This window comes from Crinia signifera, chromosome 2 (assembly GCF_055691185.1).
Source record: "Crinia signifera chromosome 2, ASM5569118v1, whole genome shotgun sequence".
Taxonomy (NCBI): domain Eukaryota; kingdom Metazoa; phylum Chordata; class Amphibia; order Anura; family Myobatrachidae; genus Crinia; species Crinia signifera.
The window spans coordinates 384,875,073-384,899,815 of NC_139218.1; the positions used below are offsets into that span (position 1 = coordinate 384,875,073).

The 24,743-nt window shown below is 49.1% G+C and overlaps 1 protein-coding gene across 18 annotated transcripts in view; it reads right to left on the minus strand.

Annotated features, from left to right (window-relative positions):
* Positions 1-24,743, minus strand: part of TENM4 (teneurin transmembrane protein 4) — a 929,900-nt gene that overhangs the window by 768,814 nt on the left and 136,343 nt on the right. For 16 of the 18 annotated variants that reach the window (XM_083170235.1, XM_083170231.1, XM_083170240.1 and 13 more), the window contains exon 2: positions 804-898. The exons of the other annotated variants lie outside the window; for them this stretch is intronic. The gene's annotated coding sequence lies outside the window, so the exon portion shown is untranslated. The remainder of the gene's footprint in view (positions 1-803; positions 899-24,743) is intronic. 18 annotated transcript variants of the gene reach the window in all.

The window sequence follows — 24,743 nt, forward strand, 5'->3', positions numbered from 1 at the left end:
GTTCCTGCTGCTGCACCAGGTGTCACAGAGGCTAGTGGCGCATCTATCTACATAGTAAATGGCTTTTTAAAGTAAGTATAGCAATTGCCCCACATAGAATTACACGGGTGCCTTATATTAATGGACTCATGTAGCTGATTAATAAAAACATAAAAAATAACCAACAGGTTTATATCTTCTGGGTTCACTCATATGTTTATTACGGTCATATCCAGCCTGGGAACCTCAGTCCGACTAACAAACAGCTGCAGGCCTTCTACCAATCAGTCTGCGGCCATCTTACAAGCAGACCCGTGAGGACTCTCTCCTCAGCTATTGTACCCCCAGCTGCCCTGAATCCTCCATAGGCCTTTTTGAATGACATCATGTATTTATTAATCAGAGTTGTCCTACAAGTATGTGAGAACACTAGCATAAATTGGTCCCCCTAAACCAGCGATAAGCAATCTATTGGCTGCAGCAGTCACAAAATGGCCGCATGTAAAATTTCACCTCAGCAATAAGCTAAAACAATACATTTAACCAAGGAAAGCGGCACCTCCCTGTAAAAACGTACTTGGTAATCAAGTGCTACAAGATATACAGTAGGAGACAAATGGTAATGGCGTTGGGGGCCACAGCTTGTGGCTCGGAGGGCTACATGCAGACCTAGGCCCGGTAGGCCGCAATCAATGCTATCACGGGGAAACTTGAGTAGTGCCGTAAGAGGAATGTACTGTATCCAGCAGATTCAACATTATTATTATTATACGAGTGATGTAAAGCGTTGAGGTCATTGCCATTTATAGTAAATTAAATCGTACCGGTCAATGAGCATCACGGTGGTGTCCTGTCATTTTCAGTGACCTACATGACCGTATCCCCAGGCCTTCTCACCTCATGTCCCTTATGGAGATGCCTGTGAGGAGAAAGAGAAAACAATATATAATAAACTGATATTTTAGTTATAATTGATCAGTCAATAGACAATGATAGAGTAGGCAACACCAACTAATAGCAAGATACATATCACCATTTTGAATCAGAAAATGAGAATGGGGCATGAATAGAATTTTTTTTATTTACATAGCACTTTTCTTTTTTAAAAATGAATCAAAACTATAAATTTGCAAGAAAGAAAACATATTAGGGCGGCCATCTTGGATGCGCTATAATGATTGCAGTGTAAGAATACAAAACATGAAATACTATGTACAAGATACAGCACATCACCAGTTCTGCAAAGTGTTCATCCCACTCACTAAAGTACCAGGCAAGGCAGCCATCAGCCACTACAACGGATGCACAGGGCAGGTTAAGCAACACAGAGTGAAGATATACCGACTCCAAGATTTTGGCTGTTGCTCTCCAGTTCTTACCTCTGGAATTCTCTACCCCTTCCTACCAGAAGAGTCTCCACCTCCCTACAAAACTTTAAATTGGGGAAGGCTGAAAAGAGGGATTCGCTGCACAAGGTAGAGAGCCGGGGGCTGCCCAGCTAGGGGAACACTGGGCATGCCCCCCAAAACGATGAAAATGCGGGTTCGGTGCTAGACCACGCCCTTCTGCCTGAGATCACGCACACCTGTAATGTAGCTCCACCCCCTTTGGCAGGGCAGGTCCTGATTTGAAACCACCAAAGCATACCCTAAAACTGTACCTTTTGGCTCATACAGTATCGTTTTTATGGCCTGTACCAACCAAAAAGAGCTTTCTTTTCATTGGGAATTTGTTCATAACATTCCAATCAGAATAAGGGCCATACTGACATTGGCGGTTCTATGGAAAGGGTGTGGGGCTAAAATGACGCATATAACATCATTTAGTACCACTCTGCCCCGAAGAGCGATTCATGGCAAACCCCGCCCCCTACCCCACAGAAAAGCTTCAGAGAGTCTCCGCGGAGGAGATACTTATGGTAGGCAAATATGCAAGCATAATGCCCATGCCCATGGGGCCCTGTTAGCCCATATGCTAAGATGACACTGCACCTTGCTCTCAAACGAACCGCCTGCCCCCCCTGAGCAAGAATCTTCTCAGATCTTACAAACGCTCACGATGCGAAAACAATAAAAATATGTAAATACTGTTATCAATGTAAAATAGCACACAGGGAAAATACATAAGAAGACAGATGGGGCTCGTCGCTTTCCGATCCTGTATCATCATTTGTGTTTCTGTTCCTAAATGATAATCCTTCCAGCTAATGTTCCACATCGCATTTACAAACTCTGGATTAAGAAAACTGCTCATGAACTACATAACATAGCTGGGAGGTGATCCGCGCTTTACAGGGGGAAAAAAAAATCAAATAAAAAAAAATAAAAAACAGCCAAGAGTTCTGGTGATCATCTCGGAGTCTATAAAACATTTCATTGCTGCGGGTTCTTGGCCACAAACCGTATGTTGGAAAACACACAGAGGATGTCTAAAGGAATTTGTTCATAACATTCCATAGATCTTATTTCCACCCTAGGTAATGATGGTTTCCAAATTTTCATTGCGTGCAGTGCACGTCCCGGGGAAATAGATACAGTATATATATATTTAAAAAAAATAAGAAAAAAAAACCCAGAGGAAGAAGATTGTGAATATTTCAAGAACACTGTCGGTCTGTTCTTTTGCTTTCCGACTAAAAACAAATTGCATGTCATGTCAAGATGCTAATTTATGTCTTGTGGCGCATTGACCCAAAGCCAGGAAATCGCGCTCTTAGCTACGTTCGGCTCAAGTTGAGCAGTGCGGATTTTATGAAGTGTCTTGGTGGCTCGTTTTGGCAAATGCTGGATAACTAAAGCGTGAACCAGCGGCGGCTGCAGCACTGCTCACGCATTGTATTACTCCCTCACAGCGCCGAGGTCATGGGTTCAAATCCTACCATAGCCCTAACTGTGTGGAGTTTGTATATTCTCACCGTGCTTGCGTGGGTTTCTTTTGGGTGCTCTGGTTTCCTCCCACAATCCAAAAATATACTTGTTGGTTAATTGGTTACCAACAAAAACTTAACCTAGCATGAATGTGTGTGTGTGCGTGTACATGTGGTAGGGAGTATAGATTGTGAGCTTCACTGGGGCAGGGACTGATGTGAATGGGCAAATATTATCTGTACAGCGCTGCGGAATATGCGTGCGCTATATAAATAACTGGTAATAAATATTACCTTTATAATGAATTACATTTTCAAAAACAGTTGGTGAAAATGTTAATGGTCTCTACTTTTTTTTTTAGATATTAAGGGATAATAGACCTTTTTCTGGTCCGTTCGTAGCAGCGCTATGTTCGCACAGGGATTGGTGTTGTCTTACTGCGCACGTGCATTTCTGCACAAGTGCATATGCAGAATAACCGCCAATTAATATACCCATTGGTCACCCCAGGAACAGAAGCTTCACTATACAGTAAAGGGAGATTTGATTAACTTTTGTTACTTTAATTATAAAATATTCTAATGTGCGCTACAGTGAAATATTAAACCTTTTTGTACTCCATGTAAAAGTGTTTTTATAGTATTGTGCATCTGAGATATACACAAAGTAAGCCACACAATAATACATTTCGATATAGTGTGTGATAATTATTTTCTTATATTTCAGCCTGAACAGGACACGACAAGTGCAAAGCACTGCCCTCAGCTCCTATCCTGCTTATTATCTACATAAAGAAAACAACAATGCATATAATAAGCTGGAGGAACACAACAAGTAACTACTAGACGTGTCAAACAGATTGGTGATTGGATAGGCGGTGTGGGAAAGGGAAGAGGTGAGCCAAACCAACTCCGATACTCCCACGCACAGACAGAACGCACAGGTTGCCAAGAAACAGAGTAACGAGAGGGTAGAATAATAAAATGAGTATAAAAAAAAGGAAAAACATGCGATGTATCAACGGGCAGGAAAAAGTTTCCTCCAAAGAGCATATTGGCCTTAGCTCCGCCCATAAGGATGCTAAAATATCTCTTTATCTCTCTCCAATGCTTACCAATAGCCCCCTAAGGCATACAGTACTTGCTGAGTACGGGAGAAGCCCAGAGAGGAGACTTTCAGCATGCTTCTGGGGGCAGGGCCCCGCCCCAAAGCACTAGAACTGCCATGATTTGCGGGTGTATGTGGAGGGGACGTGGCTAAAATGATGGCAATTTGCATATTTTAGCCCGCCCCCTCCGCGTACACCCGCGAATAGCAGTGTTTAACCAGCAGGAGCAGTGTTTAACCTTGAGGGAGGATTGCCCACCCTTCCGGAGCCTCCTGGCCTTTCCGGGACGGTAGGAAGGTTTGCGCACAAAGGACCCACCTGGCATATTACAAAGGTTGAGAGGTATGCAGACAGAATCTGATTGGTTGCTATTGGCAACATCACCTCTTTTCCTTTTTAGAAGCTTTAGTCAATTTATCTTAGTTTCCAGTAAATAAATCAATAGCTAGGTAAGTATCTGATCACTGTAGGTTTAAATTAAGGTCTGTATTTCATATGCTGTACGATGAAGGGCTGGTGTCACAGTAAATGGTTCACCAACCATTGCTTAACCCTTTGAGTTGTGGGTTTTGTTGTTTGTCCTGCCCCAGCAAAACCCACCACAGAATGTAGCCCCCCCCCCCTTTACCTCCGCTCTGGCGTATGTACGCCGGAACTCCCCTGCCCCAGCCACTAGACGCTAGTCGCAGTCCCAGCAGTGACCACAGGCGGCAGGCTCTAGGATGTTCTTGGCAGCTCGGGAGGACTCGGCGCCTGAACTCTTGAGCGCTCCTCAGTGCCCCGAGCCGCCCCGAACATCCCCGAGCCTGCCAACTTTGTCACTGCTGTGAATGGTAGCTGGGCTGCTGGGCAAGTGCCAGGGGAGCTCCGGCATACGATTGCCGGAGCGGAGGTGATGGGGGGGTCCACAGGAGGGGTGGTCGACAGGGAGGGGGGCCCTAGGGCTGGTGCGCCGGTGGTGCACAGCTGGAGGCACCACTGGCGCGCACCTACTGTATAGTGGTATGCCCGGAAATTTTCCGGGACAGCCCGATGCAGCAGCGCAGCTGAGCCCGGAAAATTTCCGTCCATTCCACCCAAAAGGTTAATAACCAGATCACCATAAACTGATCGCAGTATCTAGCACCCAGACAGGGCTTAAAGTGAGAGTGAACTGACTTACACCTCCTGTAATGGAAGGGGGAACACCACAGCCATGCACAGCAATTCCAACAGAAAAGCCTGTCACAGGCCAGGACCACTTTAAGGCCTGCACCTAGGGCCAGATTAACAATGGTGCAGATACTGTAGAACTACGGCCCAGGCGCACACATAGAAATAGGCCCATCGCCATGGCAGCAGACTGGTGCCCAGTTGGCCTATCTGGGCATGTAGTGGGAACCATGGATAATTGCCCACTAAATACCCAAGTCCGATAGAAGGGCCCAAATGAACCTACAGCAGCAACAGCTATTCTCCTCAACACAGTGCATCCTGCTGTGTGCTGGGATGCAGTGTGTGCTGGGATGCATGACCACACCTCCCACAATAAGGCCACTCCCTCTGAATTATACTACCCCTACCACCTCCGTGTTGCTGCAATCTACCGCCCCCCTGGCCCTATCTCCCAATTTCTTGACAACTTCGCCGCCTGGCTCCCACACTTCCTCTCCTCTGACCTGCCATCTGTCATTCTTGGTGACTTTAACATCCCCTTGGATAAACCCGCTGATCCTGGCACCTCCAAACTCCTCTCTCTCTGCTCCTCTCTTGGCCTATCTCAGTGGACTACCTCTCCCACCCACATCCAAGGACACTCCCTCGATCTCGTCTTCTCTCGCTCTTGTTCCCTTACTGACTACACTATCTCGGCTTTTCCTCTTTCTGACCATCACCTCATCTCCTTCTCCCTCACTGCTTCCCCCTCTCCCACTCCCCCTCCCAAGCGCATTGTCTCACGGCATAACGTCAACACACTTGATCTTGCTGCCTTCTCTAACACGCTGTGTCCTCTTCTCGCCCCAATCACCACCATGTCCTGCCCGAACCTCGCCGCCTCCTTCTATAATGACACCCTATCTTCGACATTGGACTCTGCCTGCCCTCCATCCTCTATCCCCCTTCGATGCTCCAACCCCCAACCGTGGCACTCGCCTATCACCCGATTCCTTAAAAAGTGCTCTCGCACTGCTGAGCGCTTCTGGAAGAAATCACGCTCCCTCGCGGATTATCTCCATTTCAAATTCATTCTTTCCTCCTTCAGCTCTGCCCTTGTCCTGTCCAAGGTCTCTGAATGCCTCACAGCCATCTCAGCCTGGATGACCCAACGCTTCCTGAAGCTAAACATGGCTAAAACTGAACTTCTAATCTTCCATCCCCCGAACATCCCCTCTTCTCCCACTATCTCCATCAGTATTGGTGAAACCGAGATCACCTCCACCGACCAAACGCGCTGCCTTGGTGTCATCATTGACTCCTCCCTCTCTTTCACCCCCCACATTCGTGCTCTCTCACAGTCTTGCCGCTTTCACCTACGCAACATCTCACGCATCAGACCATTCCTCTCCACTGACGCGACCAAAATTCTCATTCACTCTCTTGTCATCTCCCGCCTTGACTACTGCAACATCCTTCTCTCCGGGCTACCTCTCACCCGCCTCGCACCTCTCCAATCCATTCTTAACGCTGCTGCTAGGCTCATCTTCCTCTCCCGCCGCTCTACCTCCGCCTCCCCCCTCTGTCTATCTCTTCACTGGCTCCCCATTCCTTTCCGAGTTCTCTTTAAACTCCTCACCACCACCTACAAAGCTCTCTCCTCCTCCACCGCTCCTTACCTCTCTTCACTGATCTCTATCCACACTCCCTCCCGTCCTCTTCGCTCCATCGCTGACCGCCGACTGACCTCTCACCTAATCACCTCCTCCCACTCCCGTGTCCAAGACTTCTCTCGCGCTGCCCCCCTGCACTGGAACAACCTCCCGCCACCCATCAGGCTTTCTGATTCCCTTACCTCCTTCAAGCGCTCCCTCAAAACCCACTTTTTTCGACTAGCCTATCCCTCCTCCTAACCTCTTTTGATCCTCTTATCCTGCCTCCGTTCCCCTCCGTTCCTACTTATCCTATTGTTTTTCGTTCGTCCACCCACCTATTTTTAGTATGTTAACTCTTATGAGTAGGGCCCTCCTGCCTCACGTACTCACCCTACCTCTTTACCTCACCTGTGCTCCTGCCCTGTTCTTCCCTTCCTCTACTTCATCTTTAGTCTCCTTGACAATTTTGACACCTACTTCTGAACTGATGCTGATTTTAGTTCTACCAGCTATACCCCCATTTATACTGTATTTTTCAACACACCCTGTACGTTACCTCGTCATTTTTTTTGTTTGCTATGTACGGCGCTGCGGACACTTTGCGGCGCCCTATAAATAAACGTACTACTACTACTACTACTACTAGAACCTGGGCCCAACCAGGCTCTCTGTACTTCCCTACAAGTCCTGCAGTGCCACTGTGTGAGAGTGAGTGTGCTTCTATTTCCTTGTACTTCTTTTTATTAAAAAATAATATAAACTGTCGTTGTTGCTGATTTTGGTGAAAGTCCTTTTAATATGCGGACTTTGGATTTGGACAAATAAAATATATTAATAGTTCCCTCCAACTATACTATTTTTGGAGCTGCCCCAGACAAATTGCGGCAGGGATTTGCCCCGGGGGTTGCACCTGCAGGCCTATGAAGCAATGTCATCAGCGAGGACACAAGAAGCCCAAGGTCCGACATTGTCACCAGAAGTGCAGCTCACAATTCAAGGGACCTTTTATCATCAAACTAGGTCGTGTATGTCACAAACGTCAAACCGGAGAGAGAACGCAGAACGCCTAATGGACACAGTGTGACGAGACGTGAGATGACAGTAAGGGCACCGACGGAATTAAAACCAGTTGTAGCATGAGCGCTAAAACATAGGAGCGGTAACAATCACAGATAGATGTGCGAGGGGCGATTGAGCGTAATATACATCTTATATAAGTCCTGCACGACCCCCCATGCATTTCTAAACGGAAGCATTTGCAAAGCATTGGGTAACGTCATCAAAATATATCACTAGAATAATGTATAATCCTATTAGTTAAAAGGAGAATTACAGGTATGGTGCAGACAGTGGAACATACCTTAAAATGTGGAGATAAAATCATTCTGCAATGTATCATGGAGATATTATTTTTTTTTTCCTTTCAGGTTTACACTACAAATGTTACCTAAATGATCATTGCCAGGGGTTGCATGCTCATTACAGGAGTTGCATGCTCGTTGCTAGGGCCTTCATGCTCGTTTTCACGGGTTTCTTATTCATTGCCGGGGGCGATATACACTACCCAGTAGGACCTTTCGCATCTATCCATCTGTCCAGTAGGACCCCTAGCATTTGTTTTCTCCAAGGCGGCAGCCATTTTTGGAGGGAGGTTTTCATCAGATTCCAAACAGATGGCCAGACCCATTGGAAACTGCAGAGAGCATGCACCTCCACAGCGCCGGCTTCCCCCAAGCCACCGCTTGGACTGCGGCGCCATTGTTACACCACAAAATATATATCTACACAAGGGCCTCTAATCTGCGCTAGGGGAGGGAATATTGATTTATGGGAGAACTAAAACATACTGTGAACCCATGTTTATTAATAAGCACCTAATATGCAGATTTCTCCACCCTGTTATTATTCGTGCTTATCACAGTGATATACAATCTGTTATCGACAGAATTTATTAAACAAATATTATCTGCCCAGTGATGGCAAGAGTGGTCCTTCTGTGCTGGACTGGACCTGTGCATTAAGGATGGCCATGGACCATCGATGATTTCAAATCATCAATGGTCTATAACCAACGGTAAATACTTTTGCCATTGATGGGAGGAGAACCGGATGGTTCCCCACCATCGATTTCATGATACAGAGCTATTGATTATTTTTTAGTTATTTTTTCTCCCAGGTGTTGGGACACAAAGAATAGCACCGCCCCTTGGCACCTGTGAAACCAAGCCCCGTACCCTGATTGGCCCGCAATTCACTGAACATTAATATAGGGCTAACCTTCAATGGTTTCCTTAGAAATGGTTTTATGCCAACAAGGTTATTTATCAATGGGTGACCATCCCTACTGTGCATACATTTATGTCTATGAATTGAGAGTCTACAAAATAAAATATATATATTTTTTGAAAAGCCCACAGTATTCCTATTGTGTTTTGGGAGAGAGATTGGTGTTGGCCTAATGCTTCAGATCTGGGCAAATAGAATGTGATCATGTGTCCAAATGTGATACAGTCACGACCGTCCGTGAGCCAATCATGACCCTTTAGCATTGATTAGTTGTAACCGTATGTAGATTTCTGCAGAGAGACTTTAAACACCATTGCAGCGACTTAAGTGGGTCATTCAGACCTGCCCGTACGGTGCGAAGTGTCAAAGCCATTCAGTTAAGCAGCAGCCTCACTAGAGGTAAATCCCGACCATGCGCATTAATGGACTCACTGTGCGAATGGATGGGCGCAGCCAGAGACTTACTCTGCGGTGCAATGGATGAAGGCATATCCGGCCTGGAGCTGTTGTCACACCCTCCCCTATACTGCTCAGACACACCCTCCCCTATACTGCTCAGACACACCCTCCTTTATACTGCTCAGACACACCCTCCCCTATACTGCTCAGACACACCCTCCCCTATACTGCTCAGGCACACCCTCCCCTATACTGTTTAGACACACCCTCCCCTATACTGCTCAGACACACCCTCCCCTATACTGCTCAGACACACCCTCCCCTATACTGCTCAGACACACCCTCCCCTATACTGCTCAGACACCCTCACCTATACTGCTCAGACACACCCTCCCCTATACTGCTCAGGCACACCCTCCTTTATACTGCTCAGACACACCCTCCCCTATACTGCTCAGACACACCCTCCCCTATACTGCTCAGACACACCCTCCTTTATACTGCTCAGACACACCCTCCCCTATACTGCTCAGGCACACCCTCCTTTATACTGCTCAGACACACCCTCCTTTATACTGCTCAGACACACCCTCCCCTATACTGCTCAGACACACCCTCCCCTATACTGCTCAGACACACCCTCCTTTATACTGCTCAGACACACCCTCCCCTATACTGCTCAGGCACACCCTCCTTTATACTGCTCAGACACACCTTCCCCTATACTGCTCAGGCACACCCTCCTTTATACTGCTCAGACACACCCTCCCCTATACTGCTCAGACACACCTTCCCCTATACTGCTTAGGCACACCCTCCCCTATACTGCTCAGGCACACCCTCCCCTATACTGCTCAGGCACACCCTCCTTTATACTGCTCAGACACACCCTACCCTATACTGCTCAGGCACACCCTCCTTTATACTGCTCAGACACACCCTCCCCTATACTGCTCAGACACACCCTCCCCTATACTGCTCAGACACACCCTCCCCTATACTGCTCAGGCACACCCTCCTTTATACTGCTCAGACACACCCTCCCCTATACTGCTCAGACACACCCTCCCCTATACTGCTCAGGCACACCCTCCTTTATACTGCTCAGACACACCCTCCCCTATACTGCTCAGGCACACCCTCCTTTATACTGCTCAGACACACCCTCCCCTATACTGCTCAGGCGCACCCTCCCCTATACTGCTCAGACACACCCTCCCCTATACTGCTCAGACACACCCTCCTTTATACTGCTCAGACACACCCTCCCCTATACTGCTCAGACACACCCTCCTTTATACTGCTCAGACACACCCTCCTTTATACTGCTCAGAAACACCCTCCTTTATACTGCTCAGACACACCCTCCCCTATACTGCTCAGACACACCCTCCTTTATACTGCTCAGACACACCCTCCTTTATACTGCTCAGACACACCCTCTGTCACAGTCCCCCGGACCAGTGGCGTCACTTACCGGGTCCGGGGGTATGTTCATCGTGGGCGCCCGTCCCATCACGCCCGGGCATCGGCGATCGGCAGCCGGGGCGTGCGGTGTCCCTCCCCGCCGGCAACAGGGAGCACTCAACAGCGCCGGTGGGGGAGGTGGCCGGCGTCTCAGCAGCAGGCGGGTGCGCGTTCACTAGGGGCGCGCGCGCCGCAGTACAAGTAGATTTAAAGTGACAGGCAGGAAATAAGTGGGCTTACCTGCAGGGATAAAAGGAAGTCCCTTGCAGGTAAACCTTGCCAGAGTATAGGCTCACATAAGTCTGCTCCAGCGTTCCCATATTGTTATTCATCGTGATTTGACCCCAGCTATTCCTGACCATCCATTTGCTATACCCCTGTGTACCGCCACTGTGATCTCCCGTGTACCGACCCAGCCTGACTCCGATTACCCGTTTGCCTGATTCCTGATACTAGTCATTCCCGTGTACCTGACCCGGCCTGTCCTGACCACTCTTTGCTGCACCACTTTGTACCGCACTGCCCATCTGGTTCTGACCCGGCTAGACGACCACGTCCATATTTACCCAGCACATCAGCTCATTAGGGAAACCTATCCAGGGGGCCGCGACAGACGTGTCGGGTGCCGCAGAAGCCCAAATCCCGCTTGGAGGGGTCACTGGCAGAAACCCCCCGGCACGGTTAGACTCCGCGCCCCTGTGATAGGTCAAGCCAATTCCCGAGCTGAAGTGCGTCCTGAATTGTGACAGAATACTCTGGCCCAGTGAATATGGACCCAGCGACTGGACCGTCTCCAAAGGAGCTCCTGGAACACCTCCTCACTAGGGTGGAAAAACAGGAGCAGGACCAAGCACAGATTATGCAGTGCCTCCAAACGTTGATGCAGCGGGTAGAATCGCCTCCGCCAACTCCTCCTGTGCCAGCACCGCCAGCCGTAGTAGTCGGGGCTCCGTCCTTGCGAATTCCTAACCCGGCCAAGTTTGATGGCAACCCCAAGGAATGTCGAGGGTTTTTGAACCAATGCTTAATCCAGTTCGAGGTTCAAGGGGCCTCTTTCCAAACGGAGAGGACGAAGGTGGCCTATATAATTTCCCTATTGACCGGTCAAGCTCTGTCCTGGGCTTCTCCTCTCTGGGAGGGAAACCATGCGATCGTCAACCGGAGTGCCGATTTCATTGCCGAATTCCGTAAAGTCTTCGACGAGCCAGGAAGGGTGACTTCCTCCGCAGCAGCCATTCTTCGTCTGAAACAAGGGACCCAGACGGTGGGCCAGTACACTGTTCAATTCCGGACCCTAGCCTCCGAGGTAGGGTGGAATGAGGAGGCCTTGGTTGCTACTTTCACGCAGGGCCTTTCCGACAGAATCAAGGACGAATTGGCTTCCCGTGAACCTCCCGCTTCTTTGGATGATTTGATTTCCTTGTGTAATCGCATAGATCTTCGCCACCGAGAGAGAGAGAGAGAGAGAGAACAATCTCGCAGATACAGTTTCAAGTTAGCCCCTCGGTTCATTCCCCCGGGCTCTAGTTCAGCCTCTGCACCGGTTGTGACAATCAACCAACCACCGGAAGAACCCATGCAGATTGGGAAATCCCGTCTTCCAATCGCAGAGAGAGAACGGAGATTCAGAAATCGCCTGTGTTTATATTGCGGAGAATCTGGACATCTTCTCTCCAACTGTCCCAAGTGTCCGGGAAACGACAGGACCTAACTGATGGCCAGGGGGTCAGTTTAGGTACCATCTCCTATACCCCTCCTCGAGTCTCCGCTGCCAGATTTACCATTGATGTCACCCTTCAAGGTCGAGATTCCCCCCAAGTCCTCAAGGCTTTCCTAGACTCAGGTGCAGATGGTAATTTCATCACCGCTCAGACAGCTAGAGATCTGGGAATACCATCTCAAGAGTTGTCCAACCCCCTACACATTATAGGGGTGGATGGTAATCGGCTCCCACTCTCCAGCATCCAAGCGTCTACCCAGCCTGTAACCCTGAGAGTCGGAGCTCTACATCAAGAGACCATTTCCTTCTTCGTCCTTCCCTCTGCTGAGAATCCAATCATTTTAGGATTGCCCTGGCTCCAGCAACATTCACCCGTGTTAGATTGGAGAGATCCGCAAATACTAGCGTGGGGAGAGGATTGTCATAGGCGATGCATATCCAAAATCGAGCGTCTCCAGTGTTCCTTCTCCTTAACAGAACCAAAATCCGAAGCCAACATTCCTGAACCTTACCAGGCTTACGCTGATGTCTTCAGTAAAAAGGAGGCAGAAAAACTACCGGTCCATAGAGATTGGGATTGCGCCATCGAATTAATTCCTGGGAAGACACCTCCTCGGGGCCGAGTATTTCCATTATCCTTGGTAGAGTCACAAGCGGTGTCCGAATACATCAAGGACAATCTGGAACGAGGCTTCATCCGCGAGTCCAAATCACCGGCAGGTGCGGGTCTATTCTTCGTCAAGAAGAAAGATGGGGGTCTGAGGCCCTGCATCGATTACAGGGGCTTGAATGCCATTACGGTGAAGGATCGCTTCCCCCTTCCCTTAATTTCTGAGCTTTTTGATAGGATCAAGGGGGCACGAGTTTTTACCAAATTGGATCTTCGTGGGGCATATAACTTAATTCGCATCAAACAGGGTGACGAATGGAAAACGGCGTTCAACACCCGGGACGGACACTTCGAATACCTAGTGATGCCGTTTGGGTTGAGCAATTCTCCAGCGGTATTTCAGAGATTTATGAATTCCATTTTTCAAGATCTGTTAAACAAGTTCATGGTGGTTTACCTCGATGACATACTGTTTTTTTCGAAGGACATCCAAGTGCACCGGGACCAGGTATGCGAAGTACTGTCCCGTCTCCGCAAATACCAGCTATACTGCAAACTAGAGAAGTGTTCCTTTGAACAACCGCAGATGCCGTTTTTGGGGTTCATTGTCACGAGTAATGAACTACGTATGGATCCGCAGAAATTGTCGGCTATTGCCAACTGGCCGCAACCAGTGGGGGTGAAGGCCATCCAACGATTTTTGGGATTCTGTAATTTTTACAGACAGTTCATCAAAAACTTCTCTTCGGTGGTGGCTCCTATAAACAGGCTTACCCGCAAGGGCGAGAACACTAAAGAATGGCCAACAGAGGCCAAGCAAGCCTTTTTTCTTCTGAAACAACTCTTCGTATCCGCTCCCATTCTAAGACGTCCCAATCCTGACAAGCCCTTCTTCTTGGAAGTGGATGCCTCATCAGTAGGAGTCGGAGCAGTACTCTCCCAGAAAGATGATACCAATAAATGGTATTCCTGCGGGTTTTTTTCCAAGAAATTTCAACCTGCAGAACGCAACTACGCAGTGGGAGATAAAGAATTACTAGCGATTAAATTGGCTCTACAGGAATGGCGACACATCTTGGAGGGGGCGAAATTCCCAGTGACGGTCTACACAGACCATAAGAATTTATTGTATCTTAAGACGGCACACTGCCTCAACTATCGTCAAGCAAGATGGTCACTATTCTTCGACCGGTTCGATCTGGTGCTAACATACCGTCCGGGAGATAAGAATGTTAAAGCAGACGCCCTTTCTAGAGCATATGGGCCAGCGGTCTCCGAAGAATTAAGTGAGCAAAAGCCCATCTTGAAATCATCCTGTTTCATCGCATCCTCCAGAAGAATCAAGATACCTGCGGGTAAGACATTTGTTTCCCCCAGGGCAAGAAGGGGTCTCATGCGGTGGTTCCACTCTTCACGCTTCTCTGGTCATGCGGGATCTGCTAAGACGCTAGAACTTATTTGTCGTGATTACTGGTGGCCATCCATAAGGTCTGACGTCAAGGACTTTGTGGCGGCTTGCAGTACTTGTGCCCAACATAAATCCACCACAAAAGCTCCAGCCGGGTTACTCCATCCTCTTCCCATCCCAAATCACCCCTGGGAGGACATTTCGATGGATTTCATATCTGAACTTCCGCTCAGCCACGGTTGCAACACCATCTGGGTGGTGGTAGATCGGTTCTCGAAAGCAGCTCACTTTATCCCGTTAAAAGGTCTCCCTTCGGCTCCCAAGCTAGCTCAAGTCTTTATCAAGGAAATCTTCCGTCTCCATGGCTTTCCTCGCAGCATCGTGTCAGACAGAGGAGTACAGTTTACCTCCAAATTTTGGCGATCTTTATGTGCCTCATTTAACATTAAGCTCAACCTTTCGTCGGCCTATCACCCTCAGTGTAATGGGCAAACTGAGAGGGTAAATCAGGACTTGGAGAAGTTTTTAAGAGTCTACGTATCGGCAAATCAAGATGACTGGGTATCCCTGCTTCCGTGGGCCGAATTTGCCCATAATAATCTCTTTCATGAATCTTCTGGGTACTCTCCATTTTTTGTCCAACATGGATTCCATCCCAATCTCCCTGAATTCTTTTCAAAGGCCAATGGCACACTTCCAGCAGTCCAACATGTGGTCAAGAATTTTCAAAACATTTGGTCAACAGTCAAGAGGAATCTCAGGAGGGCATCAGACCGCTACAGACAGGTTGCCAACACTAAAAGAAGAATTTCTCCTCAATTCAAACCTGGAGACAGAGTTTGGCTTTCCACCAAACATCTGCGGCTTAGAGTACCGTCTATGAAACTGGCCCAAAGATTTATTGGCCCATTCAGTATTTTGCAAATAATAAATCCAGTTGCCGTAAGACTTGCTATGTACGGCGCTGCGGACACTTTGCGGCGCCATATAAATAAACGTACTACTACTACTACTACTACTAGGCTCCCCAAGTCGTTGAGAATCCCCAATGTCTTCCATGTGTCTCTGCTCAAACCACTGGTTATTAACAAGTTTTCCAACACCAGACAACCTCCGGCACCTGTCACGGTAGAGGACCACGAGGAATATGAGGTTAACCAAATTCTGGATTCCAGAAGATCCCGAGGGAAGCTCCAATTCCTCGTAGACTGGAAGGGGTTTGGCCCAGAGGAGCGCTCTTGGGTCGAATCTTCTGAGATTCATGCTCCCCAGTTATTGCAAGACTTCCATCGCAAGTATCCTGACAAGCCGTTCTTGGGGTGTTCGGTGCCCACCCCTAGAGGAGGGGGTAATGTCACAGTCCCCCGGACCAGTGGCGTCACTTACCGGGTCCGGGGGTATGTTCATCGTGGGCGCCCGTCCCATCACACCCGGGCATCGGCGATCGGCAGCCGGGGCGTGCGGTGTCCCTCCCCGCCGGCAACAGGGAGCACTCAACAGCGCCGGTGGGGGAGGTGGCCGGCGTCTCAGCAGCAGGCGGGTGCGCGTTCACTAGGGGCGCGCGCGCCGCAGTACAAGTAGATTTAAAGTGACAGGCAGGAAATAAGTGGGCTTACCTGCAGGGATAAAAGGAAGTCCCTTGCAGGTAAACCTTGCCAGAGTATAGGCTCACATAAGTCTGCTCCAGCGTTCCCATATTGTTATTCATCGTGATTTGACCCCAGCTATTCCTGACCATCCATTTGCTATACCCCTGTGTACCGCCACTGTGATCTCCCGTGTACCGACCCAGCCTGACTCCGATTACCCGTTTGCCTGATTCCTGATACTAGTCATTCCCGTGTACCTGACCCGGCCTGTCCTGACCACTCTTTGCTGCACCACTTTGTACCGCACTGCCCATCTGGTTCTGACCCGGCTAGACGACCACGTCCATATTTACCCAGCACATCAGCTCATTAGGGAAACCTATCCAGGGGGCCGCGACCGACGTGTCGGGTGCCGCAGAAGCCCAAATCCCGCTTGGAGGGGTCACTGGCAGAAACCCCCCGGCACGGTTAGACTCCGCGCCCCTGTGATAGGTCAAGCCAATTCCCGAGCTGAAGTGCGTCCTGAATTGTGACACCCTCCTTTATACTGCTCAGACACACCCTCCCCTATACTGCTCAGAAACACCCTCCCCTATACTGCTCAGAAACACCCTCCTTTATACTGCTCAGAAACACCCTCCTTTATACTGCTCAGACACACCCTCCTTTATACTGCTCAGACACACCCTCCCCTATACTGCTCAGACACACCCTCCCCTATACTGCTCAGAAACACCCTCCTTTATACTGCTCAGACACACCCTCCCCTATACTGCTCAGGCACACCCTCCTTTATACTGCTCAGACACACCCTCCCCTATACTGCTCAGACACACCCTCCCCTATACTGCTCAGACACACCCTCCCCTATACTGCTCAGACACACCCTCCCCTATACTGCTCAGGCACACCCTCCCCTATACTGCTCAGACACACCCTCCTTTATACTGCTCAGACACACCCTCCCCTATACTGCTCAGACACACCCTCCCCTATACTGCTCAGACACACCCTCCCCTATACTGCTCAGGCACACCCTCCTTTATACTGCTCAGACACACCCTCCCCTATACTGCTCAGACACACCCTCCTTTATACTGCTCAGGCACACCCTCCTTTATACTGCTCAGACACACCCTCCTTTATACTGCTCAGACACACCCTCCCCTATACTTCTCAGAAACACCCTCCTTTATACTGCTCAGACACACCCTCCCCTATACTGCTCAGACACACCCTCCCCTATACTGCTCAGACACACCCTCCTTTATACTGCTCAGACACACCCTCCTTTATACTGCTCAGACACACCCTCCCCTATACTGCTCAGACACACCCTCCCCTATACTGCTCAGACACACCCTCCCCTATACTGCTCAGACACACCCTCCCCTATACTGCTCAGACACACCCTCCCCTATACTGCTCAGGCACACCCTCCTTTATACTGCTCAGACACACCCTCCCCTATACTGCTCAGACACACCCTCCCCTATACTGCTCAGACACACCCTCCCCTATACTGCTCAGACACACCCTCCCCTATACTGCTCAGACACACCCTCCCCTATACTGCTCAGGCACACCCTCCCCTATACTGCTCAGACACACCCTCCCCTATACTGCTCAGACACACCCTCCCCTATACTGCTCAGACACACCCTCCCCTATACTGCTCAGACACACCCTCCCCTATACTGCTCAGAAACACCCTCCTTTATACTGCTCAGACACACCCTCCCCTATACTGCTCAGGCACACCCTCCTTTATACTGCTCAGACACACCCTCCCCTATACTGCTCAGACACACCCTCCCCTATACTGCTCAGACACACCCTCCCCTATACTGCTCAGAAACACCCTCCCCTATACTGCTCAGACACACCCTCCCCTATACTGCTCAGGCACACCCTCCTTTATACTGCTCAGACACACCCTCCCCTATACTGCTCAGACACACCCTCCCCTATACTGCTCAGACACACCCTCCCCTATACTGCTCAGACACACCCTCCCCTATACTGCTCAGAAACACCCTCCTTTATACTGCTCAGGCACACCTATAGTGTTTTCCCGGACACTCCCAGCGGGTTTTCCTGGCCACGCCTGTGTTTTTCTTAGCACTCCCACTAAACGTCCAGTTACCACCCACACTTGCCTACTTCCTGCCAATCACCTTGCAAATGGCGTATGAATAGCAAAAATAGCAGTATTTATTGCAGCACAGCCACGCGCATGCGTACTGAGAGCTCCATAATCGGTTGCCGAGTGATCAGGTCTGAATTACCCTATACATACAGTACTCTGAGCTACTTTAATTTTGAGGGAAAAAAGAAAAACAAGGACACATTGATCATGAAAAAAAAAACACGAGCGTCCTTATTATGCAGCAGTAGGTAAGCGGCGCGTGGGAAATGGTGTTAATTATTTTTTCTGCAAAGAATAAAAATCATGCAGGAATGCAAATGATACCATATTTTGCTAACTTATGTTCCTCGATCATTTTACACCTGCACCTACACTTTCCATCTAATATACAGAGTTTCATCTCATTTTAGCACGCATTTACCATTTCCTGGCTTCTTTCACAACAGTTTTATCATGTGCTTGAAGTTTGTCGGAAAACCCCAATGGATGTAAAATATGTCACCACGCGTTCCTCAGTATAGGATATGGGTCATTGTGAACTCGGAGGCATAGATATTAAGCCTGGTGACATAGCCGCCATTAGAGGGGTGGTGTGGGTACAGCTGGCCCGGCCTCTCAGAGAGAGAGAGAGAGAAGGGCCCAGGCCACTCATTTCACCCACCGCTACCCTGTCCACTGTGCTGTGCTTCTTCACATCAGGACGCTGGCAGGAAATTAAATATGCGACAATCAGAGCTAGCGTACCATTACACGAGCTCTGATTGGCTCACCACCCAGTGCCACATATTTATTGGCCTCCAGCATCCTGAATTTGATGTCTGGGAGCAGAGCTTCATTAAGCCACTGAGCAGCGCAGGCAAGACAGCGGAAGGTGGGATGGGGGAGCCGGGAGGTAAGTGAAGGGTGGGGCGGGGCCTGGACTAGAAATCAGTCTCGGGCCCCAAAATTCCTCGTGGCAGCCTTGCCTGGTAAAGTGATAAATGGGGCGGTGATAACACACCAGCAAATCAGCTTCTAACTGTCATTATTCAAACTCAAGCTGTAACTTAACAGTTAAGAGCTGATTGGCTACTGCGTTATCACCTGGCACTTTATCACTTCACCAGGCTTAATACATCTGCCCCCCCCGAGCCTATATAGCACTCAATCATAGCGAGTGTAAGTCTTTTTGGCACTCTAGGCAAAACCTTAACCTACCGTCCCCCCAACTCCCCACTGCCATTGATACCAACCCAACCTCTAACTGCCACCAATATCAACTTTCCAGCCCCTCAAGTAAAATACGGAGGTGGCATCTTAGAAGTTCCACACCCACCACAAGTATTAAGTACAACAAGGCTGCCTTCCTCATAGACATCCTTCATTTTGTGATCGGCAGACTTGGTACATAATAAAGACTCAAGACATAAAGGAAAGCTTGCAAATCTCCGATCTCCGCCTTTCGTCCTTCCAGCCGTAACAATATACTCTTTCCGTAAAACCACCCAACGGTCTCAATCGTCAGCAGCCAATAAGGTCAAGCTTCCACGTCGGCTCAAACAGTCCATAGGTCAATGACAAATCTTTTTTTGTTTTATTTAACAATTGTTAATGGTACTCTGAGGCATCTAGGCTAATGAGCAATTAATGTGGCCACCTAATAAATGACTCTACAAAGACAAAAAGGCCAAAGACTTTGAGGCCAAGAACTAGTATCAATGGCGGCATCGCTGTCTCGCAGATAACAATCCCCATTCTCTGCTCGTTATTTGTTTTTACAAAACATCCTATTAATTTCTCGGCGCCATTTCATCTATCTTCTTGGTTCTTAATTGTGTTTGCAGTAATTACATTTAACGGCGGCTCATTCCTCAAACATTGTATTAGTGTGATTAGGAACTAGATCTGATGTATTTGATGTTCGTTTATTGTTAAAACTTTTTGCAGCGTTTGTGTTTTTTTTATTTTTTTTTTTATTTTTTTTTTTAAACTATCATTAATATATTTTCCCTGGGATTTAGGAAAAAAAACACGCCTGACACTCATTATTATCTTTCACCATTTATTACATCAATATCAATTATTTTACATCTTAATACCAATGGATTTTTATTTTTAATTACAGCAATCTGATTTTAGTTTATTTAAATGCTGATTTACGTTTCCCTATCCCCTGGTATCAATTTTATTCCAACATAGATCCCAGTGTAACTTAATTACTCGTAGTCTAGTCTTCCGCAAGCTAATGCTAATTAAAACTGTTTTATAAACGTAATGTATGAAAAATAAAAATGAACCCATCTTCCATTTTGTTAAATAGAAAAATAAGGTACTTGTTTCCTATCTGGGCGCCCGTCGCGGGCATCGCGGGTACATTTATGCCTGCCCGCGACGCGACCGACGCGATGCCCGCGATTTTCCCATTGAAAACCATGTTAAACCTGAAAAATCGCGTCGGTCGCGTCGCGGCCGGCCATAAATGTACCCGCGATGCCCGCGACGCGATGCTCACGATTTCCCATAGGAATCAATGTTAAAAGCCGCGATGGACCCGATTTTACTGTTAAATGCCTCAATCCACCCGATTTGGCCATAGGAATCAATGTTAAATGGGCCACAGAGCCCATTAATTAAATGGGCCACAGAGCCCATTAACCCTTAAATGTCCCCCCCAATTTTTGACGCCACCCCACGATCGACGCCAACCCGAAGCGTGGCGAGCGCAGCGAGCCCGCGAGGGGCGGCGGTACGCGTCCTCCGACCTTTTCATGCCCTACTATCCACTAGGGCGTGGTGTGAGAATATAATAGTGTGGCGAGCGCAGCGAGCCACCGAGCCCGAAGCGTGGCGAGCGCAGCGAGCCCCGCGAGGGGACGCGGATACCTTCACAATTATGCGCGTCCCCTCGCGGCCTTCACAGTGAAGGTATCCGCGTCCCCTCGCGGGGCTCGCTGCGCTCGCCACGCTTCGGGCTCGGTGGCTCGCTGCGCTCGCCACACTATTATATTCTCACACCACGCCCTAGTGGATAGTAGGGCATGAAAAGGTCGGAGGACGCGTACCGCCGCCCCTCGCGGGCTCGCTGCGCTCGCCACGCTTCGGGCTGGCGTCGATCGTGGGGTGGCGTCAAAAATTGGGGGGGACATTTAAGGGTTAATTGGGCCTAATTCAGGGTTAATATGGCCAAATCGGGTCAATTGAGCCATTTAACAGTGAAATCGCGGTCAATCAGCCTTTTTAACATTGTTCCCTATGGGAAAATCGCGGTGATCGCGGTCATCGCGACCATCCAATTTTACCCGCGATGCCCGCGATGACCGCGATCACCGCGATTTTTACCCCCGATCACCGCGATTTTGATCGTGGGCGCCCAGATAGGAAACAAGTACCAAAAATAAAAATAAATAAAAATAAACTGTACATTTGTATTTATCCAAGGGTTACTAGAAAAAGAAATCTAAAAATGTGCAAATGTCAGAGTTTACTGTCACCCATGGCAACAAGGAACATAGGGGGGTATAGGTTACTCAGAGCGACCTTAGTTCTGCGTGCACATTCAGAGGGAAGTGGGCGGGCACCTGACATCCGGTGATGTCAGCCGCCCCCGCACCATCTATCCATTAGCATATGTACGCCCAGCGTTCTCATGGGAACGACCATGAAATGTTGGGCGTTCTCATATGCTAATGGACATTTTAACTATTTAAAACTCATTGCGTAGATGTAATGACGCTTCCGTTAAGACCCCCAACTGCCATTTTTTCTATTAATTGATTGGCAGGAGCACCGTTTAACATAGGTCAAGAGTATTAAATAACTAAATGGTCAGCGAAAACATTTGAAAATTCCAAAGCATCCCTCCCGCTGGCGGACAAGCGCTGCATTTGAGTGTCAAACTCGCCGATCTGCGGTCATCGGAAAAGTAAGCAAGGGCTTATTTTTTCAAGGTTCTCCTCCTTTCGGCTGCATGATCCGTACACAGCGAGTGTCTGTCAGAACTCTGATTGGTGAATAAGTCCAGCCAGCCCCCAATCACCATGCTGAAAGCCATTCACTGTCTGGCTGCAGGCTGCGAGGCAGGTAGAGAGGCCAGCCCCTGCTTGAAGGCCCCTAGCACAGGGGCCCCCTTACTACGCATGCATTGTAGCAGGATATCGCTCAACTTCATGAACGTCGCCATTGCGCACGACTCAGGCCCATAGTCTACATTACAACGCCGTGTTGGTGCACTGTTCAGTCTGAAGTTGAGATGTATATTGCCCCTATATTATACACAGGGTTGCGTACTCCCTGCTTATACACAATACAACGAAATAAACACAAATAAGCCTTAAGGTGGCCATACACACGCAGATTTATTTTCAGATCTGTCTGGTTGGAACAAAATCCTGGTTATGGATGAGAGTAAATGACAGTTGACCATTTGCTTGAAAAGCTGGAAAACTGACAAACTGTCACTCATCCATAACCATGTTTTTGTTCCAACCAGCCAGATCTGAAGATAAATCTTACTAGTGTATGGGCAAGAGTCGATAGCTTGTAATATATGTGTGAGCGCAATAGTTCAATAGCCAACAGTCCAGTGATACGACCATGTATACTGCATGGTAGGTGCCAGATAATGTTGGTGCCATATATCCTCTTCATGTCTCTCTGTGGAGGTGGCTGTTACAGAAAACACAGGAATATGACACAACGAGCAGGAATGTATTGCAGCATTACTAATAAATGTGCAGATTCCGACCGTTTTCTGTGTTCTGTAATTCCGAGCCGCTCCCTGGTCCCCGGAGATCCACAGAAAGCTCCTTTCTGTTACCTAGCAACCGAGCCTCTACACGTGCACAACTATCACGGTTTTACTACTTAATATTATTCTCTTTATGCCTAAAATTAGACATCAGATGAGAGAACCTTAACTGGATTCCCCCCCCCCCCCCCCCCCCCCCCCCCTGCGCTACTCATGTTTAGCTGAGTTCTCAAAGCTGAAAGCTGTAAGATAGGATGTGGTTTCTGGATGGCGAGTCTGCATGAAGGAGTCAATCATGGCTGTCAAAAAATAATTACACACACACACACACACACACACACACACATGGAGACATACACACACACAGACACATGGAGACGCACACACACAGACACATACACACACACAGACACATGGAGACGCACACAGACATCCAAGTACTTTCATTTTTTGAAAGGCCTCTATCTTGGATGACTGGGTAGATTATGTCTACATCTATTCTACCACAAGCCCAGGTCCGACGCAGGATTTGGGACAGAGCCCATTCCCACTGTGGTTCCGACCTGGGTTATTCCCCAGCCGGTGCCGTTTACACTACCCTCGAGTTCAGTCTCTTATCTGCCTCCGCTTGGTAATGACATGAGGCCTGATTCAGCTTGGATCAGGTATACTACGTTGCTCATAGCCTGATCCAAGCTGATGCTCACTGATTACCACCTCACCCCCACCTCCAGCCTGCACACCACCTCCAGCCTGCATACTGCCCCCTGCCTGCACACCACCCCCTGCCTGCACACCACCCACCTGCCTGCACACCACCCACCTGCCTGCACACCACCCACCTGCCTGCACACCACCCCCTGCCTGCATACAATCCCCCTGTCTGCACACCGCCCCCCTGCCTGCACACCGCCCACCTGCCTGAACACCACCTCCAGCCTGCACACCACCTCCAGCCTGCACACCACCCACCTGCATACCACCCACCTGCCTGCACACCACCTCCACCCTGTATACCGCCCCCTGCCTGCATACCGCCCCCTGCCTGCATACCACCTCCTGCCTGCATACCACCTGCCTGCATACCACCCACCTGCCTGCACACCACCTCCAGCCTGCACACCACCTCCTGCCTGCATACCACCCACCTGCCTGCACACCACCTCCAGCCTGCACACCACCTCCAGCCCGCACACCACCTCCAGCCCGCACACCACCTCCTGCCTGCACATCACCTCCAGCCTGCACACCACCTTCAGCCAGGGCTGCCGACAGGGGGGGGGGGTCTTGGGGTACTTGAGTCCCGGGCCCCGCCGGCTCTGGGGGCCCGGGCATCTCTCTGCATTCCATCACACAGACCCACTCTCTCACTCGCCGGCCCACAGTAATGCCGCATACATATGATGCCCACGGTATTGCTGCCTATGCACAATTTCCAGAGTAATGCTTGTGCATAATGTCCAAAGCAATGTCCCTCACCCATAATAAGCCTCACCACGATAGTTTCCCACCTCCCAATGGTGCACAGCTCCCCGCCACCTCCTGTGACTGGTATGAGACTTTCCCCGGACACTGGGTGTCAGTCCCCAGGCAGCACCCCGCCACCGCCGCGGACCTCCCCTCCTCCGGGTTGCGGAGAATAAACA